This window comes from Ursus americanus, chromosome 25 (genome assembly GCF_024610735.1).
Source record: "Ursus americanus isolate L20-20 chromosome 25, mUrsAme1.1.p, whole genome shotgun sequence".
NCBI lineage: Eukaryota > Metazoa > Chordata > Mammalia > Carnivora > Ursidae > Ursus > Ursus americanus.
This window is the reverse complement of record NC_142151.1, coordinates 2,082,528-2,101,546: the sequence shown is the minus strand read 5'-3', so window position 1 is coordinate 2,101,546 and position 19,019 is coordinate 2,082,528. Positions and strand designations below refer to the sequence as shown.

At 41.5% G+C, this 19,019-nt stretch overlaps 1 long non-coding RNA gene and 1 other non-coding gene across 3 annotated transcripts in view; one reads left to right on the top strand and one right to left on the bottom strand.

Moving 5' to 3' along the window:
* LOC148107740 (uncharacterized) overlaps window positions 1-18,238 on the bottom strand; it is a 31,719-nt gene extending 13,481 nt beyond the window's left edge. Inside the window, exons 1-2 of one of the 2 annotated variants that reach the window (XR_015721561.1) lie at window positions 18,132-18,238; window positions 1,840-2,368 (exon numbers count right to left, since the gene is read on the bottom strand). This is a non-coding gene — a long non-coding RNA (uncharacterized LOC148107740). Of the gene's footprint in view, window positions 1-1,839; window positions 2,369-2,472; window positions 3,257-18,131 lie in introns of those variants that run through there. The other variant, XR_015721562.1, reaches the window with a different exon arrangement.
* On the top strand, window positions 13,728-13,917 carry LOC123778275 (U2 spliceosomal RNA). The gene has a single exon (XR_006775888.2). It is a non-coding gene; the product is annotated as a U2 spliceosomal RNA (small nuclear RNA).
* Window positions 18,239-19,019: the final 781 nt, after the last annotated feature.

Genomic DNA, 19,019 nt, shown 5'->3' with positions numbered 1-19,019 from the left:
ACATGGGGAGCTCCCTATCGAACACTAGGGAATCGGAAAAATCATTCCACCGAACAAATGTGAGGCCTCTTTCTGGAGCTTCAAATTCCCAGTGCAATTTCTGGGAAACATTATTTTCATATTAAAATAAACACAGATATATTCTGGGATATAAACAAAATTCACATGGCTTTTAAGCATGTGAGGCAAACCATGATATAGAAAATAAATTGCCCCTTTGCAGCAGTGTTCTCTGCTCTATCAGTCTGCATCCAGTCAGGAAAATAGCCCCTCCAGTGCAAGAAACTGGTTACACAGGTGTTGGAAGAACTAAAGAGTCAAACAAGGGATAACGAGTCATTGAGAGATTAGCAGAAACCATTGCCCCCCTCCCCCCCCCCGTTAGATGGAGGGGAGCTTGGCAGGGAGGGCTGCTGGGACCATGAAGGGAGACATGTCCAGCTAGAGATGGAGTCATGTAGGAGACTCTGCCTTTACAGGACATTGGGCCTTTGTAGAAAGAGAAACACTCTGGCTTGTTCATTCTTCTCACCCAGCAGGCTTCTGTGGTGCCTCCCATTGGCTAGAGGGTGAGGGACCCTGGGAAATGTAGTTCCCTACCGTACAAGGCAGGGCAGATAAGGCATGGCAAGCAGGTATACTGTGGTGGAAAAATCTGGGAAGCACTGGTTTAAGGAAATTCTCTGAAGCTGCTGGTTAGGTTACTTCTTCAGTCTCATTTACTTTTTTTTTTTTTTTTTTTTTAAGATTTTCACTTATTGATTTGAGAGAGAGAGCGTGCTTGCGCAAGAATGAGTCTGAGCAGAGGGAGGGCTAGGGAGGGATGGAGGCAGACAGACTCCCCACTGAGCAGAGAGCTGGACTCAGGGCTTGATCCCAGGACCAGAAGATTACCACCTGAGCCAAAGTCAGTCACTTAACCAACTGAGCCACCCAGGAGCCCCTAGTCTCATTTATTTTGACATGGAGAAATTTTAACTGGTGAACCCCTCTAGAAGCTGTGTGTGTGCTTCATGTCACGATCATCCTATGACCTCTGGGTTCACACAAAAGCTTGTCTTCTCTGGCTTTGCCCATTTCCAGCTCCCAGCCTCTCGAGTCAGGGTAGAACAAGGGCTAAAGTACCCTTAGTTACTTGGGAATGGCTATCGCAGTCAACTGTTCTAATTACCCTTACGTTAGAAACAGATGGGGGTGTTGAAAAGGCATTTGCTAACTCCGGGAGTCTCCCAGGCTTCGCGGGCAGGTTATGACTCTGGCTTTGCTCCTACTGATCCCTTGGCTACTTCTGCCTATCCAATCCCATTTCTTCTTTGAGACCTTGGCAAATGCCTTTCCCAGGAATGACTGTGAGCCCTTTCTTCCTCTGGGCTTCTTCAGCATGTTGGTTTTTCTCTCTGCTTGGTCCTTACTTTCATCTTCCTTTTTTGGAATGTAGCTGACAAGGCTATCTCTGTAAGTGGACTGGAAAACCCTGGAGGGCAAGGACCATGTCTTTTCATCTTTATAGCCTCTGCAGGAGGCACTGGAACAGTGCCTTGGACCAGCACATAATTTTGTCTATTGAAATTAAGTGGGGAGAATTTTGTATGATTTTAAAGATGGGGTCTGTTATAAACTGAATGCAGCCCACCCAAATTTCTATGTTGAAATCCTAACCTCTGAGGTGATGGTGTCAGGAGGGGGGGGCCTTGGAGAGAAAATTGGGTCATGAGGGTGGAGCCCTCATGAATGGGATTAATGCCCTTACAAAAGAGACCCCAGAGAGCTCTCTCTCCTTCCTGCCAAGTGAAGACACAGGGAGAAGACAGCTCTCTGTGCACCGGGAAATGGACTCACCAGATACTGAATCCACTGGAAACTTGATCTTGGATTTCTGAGCCTCCAGAACTGTAAGAATACATTTTTGTTGTTTATAAGCTACCCAGTCTGTGCTCTATTTGTTAGAGCAGCCTGAACAGACTAAGACAAGGTCATTTCCCCATACTCTTGTGCCAAGCTCTGAAGACCGGAGGGTCAGACGTGCTGCCGCTGTCCGGGTGGTGGCTGCGGGCTTCCCAGGAACGCGCTGATAACTGCGGTTACTGTTGACCTGAAGCGGATCCTCTCTCTATTTTCAGTTCTCTTACTCCTCCGTACTTCCATCCTAGCAAATTAAAAATCACACCTTGGCACGACAGAAGGAATCTCACCCATTTTCTAGCTCGGGAAGGGTGCCTCTCATGTCTTAGTAACTGAGGATTCAAAAAGGAAGGTTAGTGGTGCCTGCGTGGCTCCGCCGGTTAAGCTTAGTCTGACTCTTGACCTCAGCTCAGGTCTTGATCTTGGGGTTGTGAGTTTATGTCCCACGTTGGGCTCCACGCTGGGCCTGGAGGTTACATTAAAAAAAAAATCAAAAAGGAAGTTTAGGTCTGCTGAAGGGCTCAGGCTACTGTAGCTAGAAGACAGAGTAACTTCACCAAGAAAACTCACCTGCGATAGGAGCCCCAGAATCCTTTTCCTGACCTGCTGAGCAACTTTGGCTGAGTCATTTCACCTCTATTTTTCCATTTCTATAAGATGAAGGGATTGAACCAAATACCTTAAAAATCAGTTTCAGATCTAAAAATCTGATTCTCTAATTTATCAAGTCTGTAGGACTTTTCCTCCCAGCTTCATTGAGGTATAATCAACAAAGCATATATATTTCGGGTTTGCCACACACAGACATGTGAAATGATTACCACAATCAAGTTAATTAACCCATCCATCACTTGACACAGTCACCTTTCCTTGGGTGCTGTGAAAACCCTGAAGATCTACTCTTCTAGCAAACTGCAAGTATACATCCCAGTCTTACTAACTATAGTCACCATTGCTGTCCATCAGATCCGCATGTGAAACTCTTCCTACATCGATTTAAGCTGATTATGATTAAATTAATTTTTAGGTTTGTTAAGTTCAGTTCAAAGGAGAGCTCTTACTGAATCACCCGAGAGGCAACAGTGCACCTTGGTTACTGGGAGGCCTTTCCAGTGCCTACCTAGAATCCTAGCCTTCAAGTGCATGGCGTACTAGCCCTCCCAAAGCACCTGCAGGCGAGCACTGGATGCTACTGGAGAGACTAGAAGTAGCTGGGGAGAATAAAGTGAAGAGGAGATTTCCCTTTACTCTGATATGTCTCCTCTCGGCTGGCAGGGGAGAGGATCTCTTGATCTCTTGCCTGTTCCTACCATCTGATCATCTCTCTGGAACCTGACTACGTGCTTGCTCTTCCCTTTCCTTTCCTTTCCTTTCCTTTCCTTTCCTTTCCTTTCCTTTCTTTCCTTTCCTTCCCTTCCCTTTTTCTTTCTTTCTTTCTTTCTTTCTTTCTTTCTTTCTTTCTTTCTTTCTTTCTTTCTTTCTTCTTTCTTTCTTTCTCTCTCTCTTTCTTTCTTTCTTTCTTTCTTTCTTTCTTTCTTTCTTTCTTTCTTCTTTTTCTTGTTCAGATAACACTCTGGTATCGTCTTCAAAGGCCAAATGTCTGGAAGAAAAACAAGATGACATCTAATAATTTACTGGCCTCTGCCTCTGATAAATAATTTTGGACACTTTTACCTATAGGGTCTGTTATGAGGAAGCTCAAAGTTTTAATCAGAAAGGTCAGAGAGATTTGTGTATTAAGAAGGGGTTAGTAGTTACTCTTAATTTTCTCTGTGACCACTCTAATATGTAAGGGAAGGAAATAAAAATAAAAATGATCAAGAAGTATCTAACCCAGTGGGTATTTTGTTTGGTTGTATTTTAAGTTGTTTTATTGTTAAATCAAAGAGCAATTCCCCGGTGACAGCCCTATTCCTCCTTTTTAAGAGTTTCCTTAAATAAATAACTAAGGAACCACCAAACTCACACGGCCTGGAAAGCCCATTTGAGATAACTTGTCTTTGTTGATCTGGAAAATATATCAGGGAACTTCATAAGTAAAGCGGGTGCTTTTCTAATGCTTTCTCCATGGTGTTCCAGAAACGAACACTGGAAAGCGTACCGCTAGCCTGTGAAGCCTTTCAGAAGGAGCCGCCATGACTACTGACGGACGAGACCCGCAGTGGTTTCTTAAGGACCCGCCCCCGCTTCTTGCCCTGCAGTCGGCGGGGGGGACGCGACTCCGGCTCTTCACAGAATTAACCAGCCTCGCCTTTTTCTCTGGAGTCAGACTGCCTGGTTTGAGTGCTGGGTCCACACGGGGCCGCTTATTCTTTCAGCCTATTTCTTCTTCCGTGTGCTAGCACTTAGGAGAGGGTGCACTGACAGACGGGGACCACAGCCCTTGCCATCAAATCCCTTTCTTGTTGACCTTGTCAGCTCGTGGGATACATCAGCTATCTATTGCTGTGTAACAAACTACCCAAAACATAGCTGTGTAGAGCAATAAAGATTTGTTTTCCCCCAGTTTCTAAGGATCAGGAATCCTGGCAAGGCTTAGGTGGTGATTCTGGCTCAGGATTGCTCATTAGGTTTAGAGAGGATATGAACTGGGCTTGCAGTCTAATCTTACAAGTGACATCCCACCATTTTTGCCGTTCTCATGATGAGGGATTCAAGGCCCAGAACGGTGAAGCAATTTACCTAATTGCCTCCGTATTGTCCCTCCCGACCTAGCCTGACCATTTTCTGGAGACTGTTCTGCAGGGTAGAGGTAAGGTTTTAGGAGCTTGACATACTGGCTTAAGTCAACAGTGTTAGGAGAACACAGTAAGAATAGCAGGCGGCATGGCATGGTGGGAAGAGTGGGTGCGTTAGACCCAGATAGGAGTGGGTTCAAATCCAGGCTCTACGACTCACTACCTGTGTGACCACAGTTACTCACTTACCTGCAGGGGGAGAAGAGACTACCTTACAGTGCTGCTGACATGTATAAATGAGATCCGTAATAGTGACAGTGAATATGACAGACCTCGTGCTACAGTTTCTTCCTTGAAAATCTCTTTCAGATTTTTCCTTTCTGTTCTTTTAGTCATGGACACTGCCGTGGTCTGGTCCTCACCAGCTCATGCCCGAGTCCCGGACACACTCTTCCAAGTGGTCTGTTGGCCTTTCTTTCTCTGCACTGCCTTCTTCTTCCTTTGCTCTGTGTTGCCAGGTTAATGTTCCTTTGCCACTTTTTCCTTTCACCAAGCCATTTTCTGTTCTTACACTGCCTCTCAGTTGCCTGTGGCATTAAGTATATTCCCCTGCATACCCGCCTGTCTGCTTCTCACAGGCCTTATTTCTCCTCCTTGATGATCCCCAGGGCCCACACCATTCTCCATTCAGGGTGGCCTCTTTACTATTCTTCCGCTCCTGGACTCTTGCTCATTATTTCCCCGGATGACAACGATCCCCCCCACCCATTGATGAAAATCATGTCCCTACTTTAATGTCTAGGCCAAACACCAATGCTGCTTCTACCACCCGAGCTTAACTCTATGCAACCTCTATTTATTGAACAACTGTTATGTGCGAGGAACTGTGTGATAGGAGAGGTCATACAGCTAGACAAAATGCATAGCATGGGTCTTTCTAAGAAAAAAATATTTAAAAAGTGGTATTTGATCTGGGATTGGAAGGAAGGTCGGGATTTTTCTAGGGTGAGGTGGGCAAGGTGGAATGCAGATCTGTTTGGTTGCATTAATTTTTAGTTGCTTTTTCCAAGAAATGTTTCTCCCCACTGCCATGTGTCCCACACATAGGAAGGGTTGCCATAGCCATGTTTGTGTGATGAGACCCTACCCTCCCTGGCCATAGGTGACACTTGACACAAGCTGCCATTCAGTTTTCTTATTTGTGAATTTGAAATCAAGGTTCATCAGTGTTGGTTAGTCTCTACCCTTGCAGCTGAAGACTCTGAACTTGGAAATGTAAGGCAGCGATCCTCTACCGTATGCCCAGCCTGCAGGAGAAGAGAGTAAATATTTAGAGAGGAGAAGATGGGACCATAGGACTACGGGGAGGACCAGTATTTCCCAGGTCTAGGTTCCAGTTCCCTTTGAAGCTTGACCAGGTGTTAGGCTATGAGGTTTACAAGATTTCTTCATATCCTTATAATAAACTTTCATCTTTTTTTAAAAAAAATTCTTTTTTTAAGGTAATCTCTACACCCAATGTGGGACTCAAACTCAAGAACTCAAGATCAAGAGTTGCATGCTCTATTCACTGAGCCAACCAGGCACCTGAAGCCTTCACTTTTTTTTGTTTGTTCATGTGTTGCATTTGCTTATAACCAAAAATGTTTGACTAAGACACAGAGGCCTAAACACTGGGATTTATAAAAAGAAGCAGAGTCTGAGTACAAGGTACCAGAGTACAAGGTGAGGAGTACTTGGCCATCAGGTTGCAAGGGTAGGTTATTGGAGACACATTGTGGAGGGCTTTGAATGCCATATATAGAAGTTGGGATCATATCGCTTAAGAACTACTGAGATTTTGTGTAGAAGAATAATTCCCAGTTTCAGAGGTAGGCTTTAGAAAATCCAGATGGAAGCACTGGCACATGGATTTGAAATCCAGCTGGTAAATGATAATATTTTCTAGCTGTTTCTGGACCTTGGGCAAATTACTTCATCTCTTAACCTTGGTTTCTGCATTTGTAAAATGAGAATACTAATGCTTAGCTCACAAGATTTGGGGAAAAATTTTATGAAATAAATGATAATAAATTGTCAAATATTATGCACTCAAATGGTAAATAGTATTATTTTTATTTTTCCTTTCTCTCAATTCCTGTGACAATTATATCCAATACTATGCACATTAGCCTTATTTCTTTTTAAATTATTTCAAGTATGCTGATTTTGTCTCATAATCAGATCAAAAGCCTCCATGAAATAATAACATCTTAAACTGTTTTTATATTTCTCATAATTCCTATATGAATTTCTGGGCCCAGAGTATGAAGAACTAAATACTCTGATTGATTGCTTGTTGGCAGCAGCAAAACCACTCTGTTCTGGCATTTAGTGGCTGATAAACATTTCCACATGTTGACTCTTCATGTCCGGGTTTGGGGTTTAGCAGAAAAATGACCACATCACTGAAGCCACTTCCCAAATTACGAGATTTAATGAGCCGAGGAAATTTAATTATTCTCCAAAGTGTATTTTCTGGTTTAGATTATGACTTGGCGGCAGCGGTTGTTGCCACCAAATCTTTTGGAAAAATTATACACAGATACAAGTAGACCTATGATTTTATTCATTCATTCACAGTGATTAAGAATCTGCTCTATGGGGATGCCTGGCTGGCTCAGTCGGTGGAACGTGCAGCCATTGATCTTGGGGTGTGACTTCGAGCCCCATGTTGGGTGTAGAGATTACTTAAAAATAAAATCTTAAAAAAAAAAAAAGAATCTACTGTATGAAAGGTTTTGAACCAGGCAAGTCTGATGCAAAGATACATACAGAATAGAATCTCTGCCCACAAAATGCTTGCAATCTATCCAGGGAGTCAAGCTATGGAAATAAACAATTACAGGGCAGTATGTGGTCAGTATAATAAAGATGGTTGAACGTCTGAAGGAGCTTAAGGGAACTGAGAAGTCAGGAAAGGCCTCCTGGAAGAAGTGGTATGTACGCTCGGCTTTAAAGGTAAGTAGGGTTTAGGATTTCAAGAGCTGGAGTTGGGTGAAGGGGCATCTTAAACTGAGCGATGTGAGTAAAGACACAGAGACTAAAGAAGTCAGGTGGCTAGAATGTGGGTCTGTGCAGAGGTATAAAGGGAAGAAGAGGGAGACAGTCAGGAACCAGAGCCAAGAAACCCTTAAATGCTGTTACAGACTTAGATTTTATATGTTAGACAAGAGAGAAGTCTTAACGTTTCCTCAGTAGAAGAATCCTGGGACATTTTTTGTATAACCTATGATTAATTGAGGGTGATGTGCAGGTAAAAGAAACTTAAAGCAATTAGAACAACCCAGGTATGGGCTCAGAAAGGCCAAAATTAGGGGGTTGGATTGGAAATGGAACGGATATAGATAAAATATTATAAAGGACTCATTAACCATTTGCACAGAGAAGTCTGGGGGACATCAAAGAAAATGTTTTCCTGAGATGATGAGTTGGAATCTGGGAGTGTTGATTTTGGTGTTATCGAGACAACCAAGTGAGTATCTGGTGGGCCCTAAAAGTATGGCTGGAGCTCAGGAGGAAAATCAGGGCCAACATAGAGCTCACAGTCCTTCCCATTCAATCCTTCCCATAGAAATGATTACATACCCAAAAAAAAAAAAAATTTGTAGAGAGGAAAAGATAAAAAGGCAAATTTTGAGTCAGTCACATTCAGGGAACTGGAAGAGGAACCAGAGAAGGAGACAGAGAGAACTCCAATATAAAATAAGGACAACTAATTAAGTGCTTATTATGTTCCAGGTACAATTCTAAGTGTTTAAAATTTATTCACTCATTTAATTCTCACAATGATTTAATGATGTAAGTACTATCACTTGAAGACACTGAGAGTCAGAGAGTTTAAGCAATTTGCCTGAGCTCACCCAGCAAGGCACAGAGCCCAGAGTCAAACCCCAGCAGTCTGACTCCACGTATGTTCTCTTATTTTAAAATTTTTTTTTTATTTTTCAAGTAATCTCTACACCCAACATGGGGCTCAAACTCAAGACCCCAAGATCAAGAGTTGCATGCTCTACTGAGTGAGCCAGCCAGGCTCTTCCCAGTGCAAGTTCTTGTTTTTTGTTTTCTGTTTTTTTAAAAGATTTTATTTATTTACTTGAAAGAGAGTGCACTTGAACGCCAGAGGGTATGAGCAGAGGGGAGGGGAGGGACGGAGGCAGTAGACTCTGCTGAGCAGGAAGCTGGACTCAATCCCAGGACCCTGAGATCATGACCTGAGCTGAAGGCAGATGCTTAACCAGCTGAGCCACCTAGACACCCCCGCCCAGTGTGAGTTCTTAACCTCAATTTGTTTTGCCTTGAAAGTAGTGGTATAGGGTTATGTCACTGAAATCAAGGGATGTAGGCGTTTCAGGGAGAAGGTGGTCAAAAGTGCCAGTGTTGATGACAGATCACGGAGAATGAGAATCATTACCGTGAAGCAAGACCTGGAAGGAATATTCTAAAATGCGGCTCCGATTTCACGACGTCATGTATGTGCAAGCACATACTCTGCACCAGATGGATACCAGCCCAAATCCCTTTCACAAGGTTGATCGAGGATGACAAGAAGGTTTTCACTCAGGTGATTGTTCTGGAAACAAGGTGGCTAAATGCATTAGTCACTAGCCTTTTCTGTCATCATCTGAGATCCATTAAGCCCATTCGACCTGCCATTCAGGTGGCTGGAAAAGAATGCGAGCCTAACCCCAACTGTCTACCAAGGAGCCTTTAATAAAAGGCCAGAGTAACTTAATGAAAGCTTCAACTCTCCTTTTTGGCTAAGACCAAAAAAGGTGGGGAAAGGGATCTTATAATCAAGAGAATTGAAATAGAGCTTAAGTAGCACTGAGAGTTCTATTTCCCATTAGAATAACAGAGCATTATCCTACAAAGACAATTGAAGACTGTTGAGTTTGTAGGTAAATATATACTGGGGCGCTGGCTTGGATTTTTGATTCCAGTCAATTATCTCTGTGCAGAATTCAGGTACACCTTCAGTTTGTCGGGCGGACCCCACCTAGCCTTCTATGAGCTAGTTAAGGAGGATTTCTGACCAGGGCTCCTGGGTGGCTCAGTTGGTCCTGGTCCAGGAGAATCAACTCCTGCTTAGCGGGGAGTCTGCTTCTCCCTCTCCCTCTGTCCCTCTCCTCCCCTCCCCTTGGCTCATTGTGTCTCTCGTGTGCTTTCTCTCTCAAATAAATAAATAAAATCTTTTAAAAAAGGAAAGACTATGAAAAAAAAGGATGATTTCTGACCAACATAAAGCATGTGAGACCTCTGATCTATACTTCATTATGACTTTTCAACCTTCTCCATCTCAAATTCGTATGTCTCTCCGATTCTTCAAGTGCACACGTCCTATTTGACCCCATGTGTTGTTTACACCACACCCTGTAGCGTAGGACGCTGCTGCCATTCCTTTCTTCCTAATTCATTCATTTGCTCATTTGAGGGCCTGTTTTGGAGCAGGTGCTGTTCTAGCTGGACAACACGACCAATTTTCAAATGCATCTGTCATTTGTCAGATGGTAATAGTGGTGTAAAGGAAAATAAGTGAGTGGAAGGGAATGGAGAGGCCATGGTGGCTATTCTAGAAAGTGGGGTCACGGTATGGGGTGGCATTTGAACAAAAGCTCAAGAGAAGGCTCCAGATGCAAGGATATGTACCCTGTGATTAGGTTATAAACCACTCAAAATCAGGGAATGTGTCTTGTTCATTTCATATCCCTCAGAATATCTACTGCTGTGTTCAGCACCTGCTAGTTTCTCAGGAGATGCCAGGGGAATGGCTACTTGAAAGTGTACCTGGGAAAAAGAAAGAAAGAAAGAAAAAGTAGCCTATTGACTGCTATGTTGGACTAGACAAAACATTTGTTGCACACAAGCTTTCTTTAGAGGGAATTTTACTATAACTAAGTGAAACCAGTATTTTTACATGAGACATGAATGAGCATGGATTTGAAAAAGGGTGGGGTTTTTTGTTTTGTTTTAAAGATTTTATTTTTAAGTAGTCTCTACACCCAACACGGGGCTCGAACTCTCAACCCTGATCCAGTGCTATATGCTCCACCGACTGAGCCAGCCAGGACCCCTGCAAAGGGCTTTATTATATATTTTAACATAGAACTCTGCTTTGCAGCAATAGTTATTATAATGACATTTTATCTGTTGAATTAACCAGTTATTAGTTCAAGTTTTGTGTACTTTATTACCTATATATTCCATTACAATTTTCTGCCTTTGTTATAAAAATAACTATTTCAAAATCGCAAAGCATAAATAAGTACATAGTGAAAAATCTCCTCCTACCTTTTGCCTTTCCACTGCCTAGTTCCCACCCTCACCCCAACACACACGTACACATACACACACTACTAGTATCTTGTGTATCTCTCCAGTTTCTTCCTGCATATACAAAAATAAGTACTTTGTACTTATATACTCTTATTCTCCCTTTTAACACAAATAGCCCATTCTCCACTTTGCTGTTTAAAATTTCCTAATGCATCTTGGAGGTCTTTCCATATCAGTATACGTAGGGTTTTTCATTCTATTTCACTGTTGCATAGTGTTCTGTTGTATAAAGGACCATGATTTATTTAGAGTGTCTCGCTAGTGGACAACTAGGCTTCTAGTCTTTTGTTATTAAAACAAAGCTTCAATAAATAATGTGAAATGTTTATCATTTTACACATGTATGCATATAGCTGTAAAAGCCCTCCAAGAAAGATTATTGGATCCACGGATGTCTTAATTTGTAATTGGTACAGATACTGCTAAGTTCTCTTCCCTTGAGCTCGCACTGTTTAACTGTCCCACCAACATCAATGAGAAGGACATTCATTTCTTCTTTTTTTCTTTAAGATTATTTATTTATTTATTTATTTGACAGAGAGAGAGAGCACAAGTAGGCAGAGCGGCAAGCAGAGGGAGAGGGAGAAGTAGAGCAGGGAGCCCAACGTGGGGCTTGATTCCAGGATCCTGGGATCATGACCTGAGCCAAAGGCAGTTGCTTAACTGACTGAGCCACCCAGGCGCCCCATTTCTTCTTTCTTTCATTCATTACATAAATATTAGTTGAATAGCCCCTGCTTCTTAGGCACCATGGTAAGTACTAGGAATGTAAATCAAATAAGACATGGTTTCTGCCCTGAAGGAGCTCACAGTCTGGTACAGTAGTGCTCAGCTGGGGCAGCTTTACTCTCCAGGGGACATCTGACAGTGTCTGGGGACACAACAAAGAAGAGGTCCAAAGTGTTAATAGAGCCCAGGCCTAGCAACACTAATCTGGTGGGCATGACAGACGTTGAAATGTGCTGTGAAAAAGCTGTGTACTTGAAACTTAGGGGAAAGGCTTCTGAAGGCCAATCAGAGCCGGGAGGATGGGTGAGACGGGAAAGGGAAGAGCCAGTGTAGTGGCCCGGAGGTGTGTGAGCGGTTCAGAATGGCCAGCCTAGTGAAAGCTGGGTGAAGGAGGCATGTGCAGCAGGGCCAGAGAAACCGTCATGGATCTGACTGACAAGGGTCTCAGTGACCAGGCTCAAGGACGTGATCGTTAAGCAGCATGGGGAGTCACTGAAAGGTTTCAAGCAGGGAAGTGAGGTGCTTAGATGTGCATTTTAGAAACTCACTTTGGCTGCAGGAGGGAGGATAGTTTGGATGGGGGCCAGACTGGTGACAAGCAGAAGAGTTAGGAGGCTTGGCAGTAATCCAGACTGCAAGGGACAAGAGCCACAACCAAGATGGGAATGGAGGGGAAGGGTTCTAGAGATATAAAGAAAGGGAGAATCAGAAAAATATGGAGCTAAGAAGGGGATTTATAGGATGATTCCTAGGTTTCTGATATGTAAGCAGTAGGGTGGCAGGGAGGTCATTCTGTAGAATACAGAACACTGGAGAAGAGCAGATCCAGGGAGGGAGAGAAATGTCAGTCAATGAGAAGGAATATTTAGACCTGCAGGTCAGCAGAAAGCCCAGGACTAGCATTCCCATTGAAGAGGTACCGACAAGGAACCATCCTTTGAAACTTTGGGAGTGGAGGAGGTCATCCAGGGGGAATGCAGAAAGAGAAGTGGGTGGGGAGCAGAGCCCTTGGATCAGCTGCTGATTGGCCTCCATGGAAACTGCAGGACAAGCTGAACGCTCATTTCTTTTATGGATTGCTATTCTCATTTCCTCTGGCTACGTTGACACTGCTGTTTCTCTATTTTCTTCCAGACAAGCAACCCAATTTTTGACAACTTTATAAAAGGCTATGCAAATCTAACTTGTTATTAATACTTTTATTTTCATTGTTCCAATTGCTCATCTGGTACTGAAAACCTTCTACAACATGCCGCCTGTCACCTCCCTCAAACCCTTTGGTAACACTTTGTTGTTTAAAAACTTAGCTCAAGGGGCACCTGGGTGGCACAGTCAGTTAAGCATCTGACTCGGTTTCGGCTCAGGTCATGATCTCAGGATCCAGAGATGGAGCCCTGAGCCCTGAGCCCTGAGGTGGGCTCTGCACTCAGCGGGGAGTCTGCTTGAAGATTCTCTTCCTCTGCCCCTTCCTCCCTCAAATAAATAAACAAATCTTTAAAAAATTAAAAAAAAAAAAGAATAAAAACTTAGCCAAGTTTCTTTTTTAAAGATTTTATTTATTTATTTGTCAGAGAGAGAGGGCAGGGGGAGCAGCAGACTCCCCGCTGAGCAGGGAGCCTATTGTGGGACTCAATCCCAGGACCCTGGGATCATGACCTGAGCTGAAGGCAGACGCTTAACCAACTGAGCCACCAGGCGTCCCAGGCTCAAGGATCTTTCCTGCCTGCCTTCCAAGGAACCCTGGGCGAACATCTGTCATGGAACTTCAATACCTCACTATAGTTGCCTGTTGTTGTTGGTGGTGGTGTTGTTGTTGTTGTCTGCTTCCCTAGCTATACTGACAGCTCCTTAGGGCAGGAATCGCAGTTTGTCTTAGACTCTGCAGCACCTAATACAGAGCTTGGCACTCAGGCATTTGAAAAATAGCTATTCAGTGAATGACTCTGAGTTCTAAGAGGTTTATTGACAGGGCTACTATACATTCCAGGGCACTCCTGGTTTACACCTGTTGTCCTGACACAGTTATTAATAATTACCCGTTTCATCGCTTCTCGGCCTTTGGCTAAGATCAGGTGTAATATCCGTTCTTATCAGTTTAATATCTGATACATCCGCTATCTAAGGACAACATATTGAATGGATTTTTGGAGAAGGGAGATCGAAAAGGAGCTTGTTCCATCCACTCCACACATTGACCAGATATTGTGGTACTTCCAGGAATGGTGCCCTGCCTCGGGGACAAAATAATAATAATCATATAATCATATAATCACACTATAGGTAATATATTATAAAATGTGATTAACATATAATAAAAATATAGTTGATAAAATATAGAATTAATATAAATATAGAATTAATATATAATATAGAATGTAATTATTAATATATAAGATTGTACAATTATCATTTTTATCCCTTTCAGTCTCAAAAGTGCCCTCATTTGCATGATAAATTATGTGGTTACCCTATGTATAGAATACCCAATTGTCATAGCTGGTCCTAACTTGTGGCAGGTGTCTCTGTTTATAAGACATATTTACCAGAGAAACCAGCAGACACTGCAGGGTCTGTTACTAGTTCTAGTCAATATTAAACAATGCAAACCACTTTTCTGAAATTAGGAAGCAGAAATGAGACAACAGTTATGGGAGAGAGAGGGAATTCACACAGATCCTTACACTGATAAAACTTCTCTTGAAACCAGCAAGCTATAGAATCAATATAAAAAATTATTGGCACAAATAGGATGGTGCAGTGCTGAGAATCAAGGGTTTTATAGATGTGAAGCTTCACAAATCAGGTAGCTGCAATAATTCATTGTGTAAATGAGGAACTGAGGCCCAGAGAGATTATGCTGGATTGACCAGTTTTAAAATTAGTTTAAAAATGGGGCCTAGACACAAGGATAATTAAATATAACAAAGAAAGAAAATAGAGAGTTCAAAACTAGGCCCGTATGTATGCAGTTATTTGATTTTCAATGAAGGTGCCACAGCAATCCAATTAGGCAATTATTTTCAACAAATGGTGCCGGAACAACTAGATATCCATAGGGGAAAAAAATGAACCTGACCCCTACCTCACACCATTCATAAAGACTAATTTGAGATGGATTAGAGACCAAAAGATAAAAAATAAAACTATAGCAGTGCCTGGGTGGCTCAGTTGGTTAAGCATCTGACTTGATTTCATCTCAGATCATGACCTCAGCATCCTGGGATCAAGTCCAGAGTCCCGCTTGGTGCTCAGCAGGGAGTCTGCTTGAGGATTCTCTCCCTCTGCCCCTTCCCACCCCTTGTGCTTGCTCTCGCTATCTTTCTCTCTCAAATAAATAAATCATAAAAAAAAAACAAAACTATAAAGCTTCTAGAAAAAAACCACAAAAGGATATCTTTGTGACTTGAAGGTAGATAAATATTTCTTAGCATACAAAAAGCAACAACTATAAAAAATCGACAAATTCAACTTCATAAAAATTTAAAACTCTTGCTCATCAAAAGATACTGTTAAGAAAAGAATAAACAAGCCACATACTGAAAAAATAATCTGCAAAACATACATCAATGGGAAAAATAGTAACTTCGCAGTGGAGAAATATGGCAGACTTTACTCTAACTGAACGATCAAAGTTAACATTACCTTACCATACCATAAGGGCACAAATGCATATCATTTACCGCCTGATAGGATGCAGTAGAAGGATCCAACCTTCCTCCTGTGGTATTCCTGCCAAAAAATACATAACCTCAATCTAAACATCAAACAAACCCCAAATGAGGGAAATTCTATAAAATACCTAGCCTGTACTCTTGAAAAGTGTCAAGGTTATAAAAGACAAAAAAACATTGAGAAACTGTTCCAGATTACAGGAGACTAAAGAGACATCATAACTGAATGAAATATGTGACCTCAGGTAGAATAAAGGATATTAATGGGATGATTGGTAAAATTTGAGTAGGGTCAAAGTTTAGGTAATGGTATACCAATATTAATTTCCTAAATTTTATCATTGTACTGTTGTTATATAAGATTATGTTCTTGTAAAAAAAGAGTAAACGCACACTGAAGAACGTAGAGGTAAAAAGACATCGTGTCTACAATTTATTCTCAAACGTATCAGAGGTTATTATATCTATCCATCTATCTGTACTTATATATGTATATATGTATGTGTATATATATAGAGAGAGAGAGAATAACTGATAAAGCAGTAGGGTAAACCGTTAACATGGGGAATATGGTAAAGTGTATACAGGAATTCTCAATGCCATTTTGTGACATTTTGGAAGTCTGAACTTATTTCAAAATAAAAAGTTGTATATATGACATATACAAAAATATATATTTATATATATGACAAAGGACTTGTACCCAGAACGTATAAAGAATGCCTATGACTCAATAAGCAACAAACAATCTAATTAAAAACTGGGTAAAATATTTGAAGGGAAACGTCACAAAGAAAGAGATAAAAGAGACAAACACAGGAAAAGATGCTCAAAATCATTAATCATTAGGGAAATGCACATTAATACCATAATCCAATACCATTATGCACCTATCCAGTTAAAAAGGTTGACAACATCAAATGTTGATGAGGACTTGGAGCCACTAGAGCTCTCAGATACCGCCAGTGCCAGGAGTGTTAAACGGTATCATTACAGTGGAAAAAGTTTTAACGGGCATTTAACAATGTCTCGTTTATAATCCCAAGATGAACGAAAGTATATGTACACAAAAAAAATTTGTACCAGAATGCTCACAGCAGTTTTACTCATAATGGCCCCAAACTGGAAATAACCTAAATATCCATCCACAGGAGAATGAATATAGAAACTAGAGTAAACTGAAACAAATATGTAACAACATAAATGAATGAATGAATGAACTTCAAAAACATCATGCTGAATGAAAGAAGCCTTACACAAATATACATACAGTCTGAGTCCATTTAGATGTTCTAGACAGACAGAATTTATCTGTGTTGACAAGAAATCAGAATAGCAGTTGCTTCTGGGAGGGCGGACATTCAGATTGACTAGAAAGGGTTTGAGGGAACTTTCTGGGATAAAAGTAATATTCTACATTCTTGTTAGAAGTTTCAGTTACAGGGGTGTCATTTGTCAAAGCTCATTGGATAGAGCACTTAAGATTTGTTTATTTCACTGTATATAAATTTTACCTCAATAAAAAGAATCATAAACAGCGATTGAACTCTAGTTATTAATATGCAGGTTGAAGTGTTTAGAGGTGAGGTGTAGGATGTCTGCAACTCACTTTGAAAATGTATAAAAGAGTAAGATCGATCGGGGCGCCTGGGGGCTCAGGCGGTAGGCGTCTCCTTCCGCTCTGGTCATGGTCCCAGGGTCCTAGGATTGAGCCCTGTGTTGGTCAGGCTCCCTGCTCAGTGGGAGCCTGCTTCTTCCTCTCCCACTCCCCCTGCTTGTGTTCCCTCTCTAGGCTGTCTCTCTCTCTGTCAAATAAGTAAATAAAATCTTTAAAAAAATTTTATAAGTAAAAAAGATATAAGATCAATCAATACATGGTTAGATGGATAGGTAAATGAAAAAGCAAATAAAGTGAAAGTGTTAACTGTAGAATATATATATTTAGGTAACAGGTATATACATGGTCACCATACAATTCTTTCAACTATGTTTTCTGTATGTTTGAAATTTTTCATAATAAAATATTGGGGGAAAAGTTGAGCCAAAAATCCTGGCTTCTTAATTCCCATTTTGTTATTCTTTCCATTATACCACACTTAGTCAAGCTTTCAGTGTCTAATTATCAGACATTAGCACTCTGTTTTGAAAAGTCAGGCCAGGGGCACCTGTGTGGCTCAGTCAGTTAAGTGTCTGCCTTCCGCTCAGGTCATGATCCTAAGGTCATGATCCCTGGGATCGAGCCCTGCATTGGGCCCCCTGCTCAAATAAATAAATAAAATCTTAAAAAAAAAAAAAAAAGGAAAGAAAGAAAGAAAGAAAGAAAGAACGAAAGGAGGGAAGGAAGGAAGAAAGAAAGAAAGAAGGGAAGAAAGAAAGAAAGAAAGAAAGAAAGAAAGGAGAAAAGTCGGGCCAGACTAACAATAAAATATACAGGGGATATGACAAGATAAGCCAGGAAAACCCTCCATAAATCTAAGGATATTAGTAAGCAATTCAGATCTGAAGAACAGCCCTCCCACTTAATTAGGGCCCAAGATTGCAGCAAAAATCTAAGAGCAAACATGCTGAGGAAGGCCCATGTTGCCTTTTGGGGAGCCGGCAGGTACAGTGTGCACGACGTCACCACAGCTGACATATAATTTCAAAATATGTTAAAGACCTACATTGCTAAGCTAAGGTTTTATGAGGCTTTCTGTTTGTATGACTTCTGCCTTCCTTGGACTTCGTATGTAATTTCTTAACAGTTTCATCGACTTCACTCTTGAGTCATACTTACTCAAAGAACAAGACAAGATCACCGGCAGAAAGTCCGAGAACATAACTGGTTTCCCTGCACAGGAGCAGCTCTTTTGCAACCCCGTTCGCTGAGCAAGTCCTCAAGAGGATGACTAAGAGGAATGCATTCGAACAACTGCTGTGTAGTAAACAGGACCACAGCGGAGCGAGCTGGGCGCAGCAGCTCTGCTTGTGACAACATTCCGTAACACTGAGTCACAGAAGCACCAAACCGGCTTGGCTCCAGTCACACCATAGCGGAGGGCATCTTTGGCCAGCTCTGTCGGACTTCTCCAGAGCTGAAAAGGCTAGCTTACAGAGAGCTACCAACATTGATTCAGGCTTTAGTATTGGCTGAATCCAGGAACCAAAGGGCTGTCAGTCTTGACTTGTTTCCAGCCTCGAAAGGATGGTCAAGACTCACTGGCCACACTCAGACACCTGGATGGTACTGACTGACAGTGTCAGTGTTGAATATTAGGCTATCTAGAGATAAACAGGAACATCTAATACATGGTTCACCTTGAATTCATTTTTAAAAATTCAAGTTTATAAAAGATTTAAGTTTGGGGAGATTTTTTAAATATTTTATGAGAAGAAAAATACATGCCTATTTAAAAAGATTAGGAAAGTTGAAAATTCAAAAACTAGAGCTGTTCTTTTAATTTTTAAGCTTACAAGTAATATTTCCCTATTGTGAAATTTATGCTTATTTGTGAAACATTTGGAAAATAGAAGTGTAAAGAAAAAATTACAACTGGAGATTATTTTCATCAAAACAATTAACTGCAACATTTCTTTACATTTCAGCATCTTTTTCTCAAATGTTTAATATATGATTGACTCCTACACAACTCTTTCAAGAACATGTCTGTTGAGGGGCACCTGG